We start from the raw sequence: 1398 nt of genomic DNA, 5'->3' as shown, positions 1-1398 counted from the left end.
CCTCAAAATTTAAATTAATAATAAAAAATACATAAAAAAATTTTGGTTGTCCACAGTATTTTCTAATCCGACAAGTCAAAGATTAATCTGTTGTAGATATGAGTTTCAATTAAATATCTATCGTTGGCTAATGGATTGATACGAATCTCAACACTTACTTAAGGCTGCGTTTGTTTATGAGAAGATGATAGGACAAGACACTGATAGACAGAGACACAAAATTTTGTGTTCTTGTATTCTGTTTGGTGATAAACTAGAACAAATTATGAAAATCCAATTTATTCTCATTTTTTTCATTCAAAAATTTGAGATGAAAAATATAATAATAAAAAATATAATTATGAAAAATTAACAAGAATAATGAAAGAAAAAATGAAAAATAAGTTGTGTCCCTTGTTAGTGTCTCCGTGTCCTTCCTGTCAGGATGGTCACAAAATACACTAATTCAGTGTCTCTGGACACATTGTCTCTGTCCATATCTCTTCTATCAAACACGGTTTTATATCTCTGTGTCCCTATCCCAGTGTTTTATCTCTGTAAACAAACGCAGTCTAAACAAACAAGTGAACTGACCACTCGACCAACTTAATTAAAAAAACATAAATTAAATATATGGCAATAAGTAGCTGGAGCCTGCACCTATGTAGCTAGGGTAGCTGTGGAAGCATATGTTATTAACAGTTACTATATATGTATTTTTCAGCCTTCACAGCAAAGCCACAATTCCTTCCTTTAGCTCTTTTTATTCTTCCAAAATTTATTATATCTAACATGTTTATTAGATTGAACCATTTGCTATTTACTATTCTTTTTGCTACTTATTTACTATTTACTATTAGGTCAGATCATCATAGTGAATAACAAAAATGTAAACTTTCTTTTCTCAAACCTTATTATTTTCAAAACCATATTTTATATTTGTAATGCGTTTGTATTTTTATTCACAATGTTTTCAACTATAATAACTTGGTCAAAAGTTATATTGAACGATGGTTAATTAAATGGTAAAGTACACGTCTTTTGTAATACGTTTTACTTCTTTATTTGTAAAACTATATATATAGTTCGTTCTCCATGAAATTTAGAGTTTATGATACTAAATATATATATTTTATAATAAAAAATACTAAAAAATTATTAAAATTTATTATTTTTTATTATTATTTGACAGCAATGTTACATAGCCAGCAAATATTATCATTTTTTACTAGTATTTTGACAGTAATAATTTGTACTCATATTTATAAGAATTTATACACAAAAAATATATATTTTATACTTATATTTATCAAAATTTACATACATAAATCAATATAATTTATACCTATATTTTTTAAAATTTACACATATAAATAATAATTTAGTATTTTTGATGACTAAAATTATAAAAAACGGATG

The sequence above is a fragment of the Arachis ipaensis genome, chromosome B02, assembly GCF_000816755.2.
Source record: "Arachis ipaensis cultivar K30076 chromosome B02, Araip1.1, whole genome shotgun sequence".
NCBI lineage: Eukaryota > Viridiplantae > Streptophyta > Magnoliopsida > Fabales > Fabaceae > Arachis > Arachis ipaensis.
The sequence above is the reverse complement of the archived record's forward strand: the minus strand, read 5'-3'. Positions refer to the sequence as shown.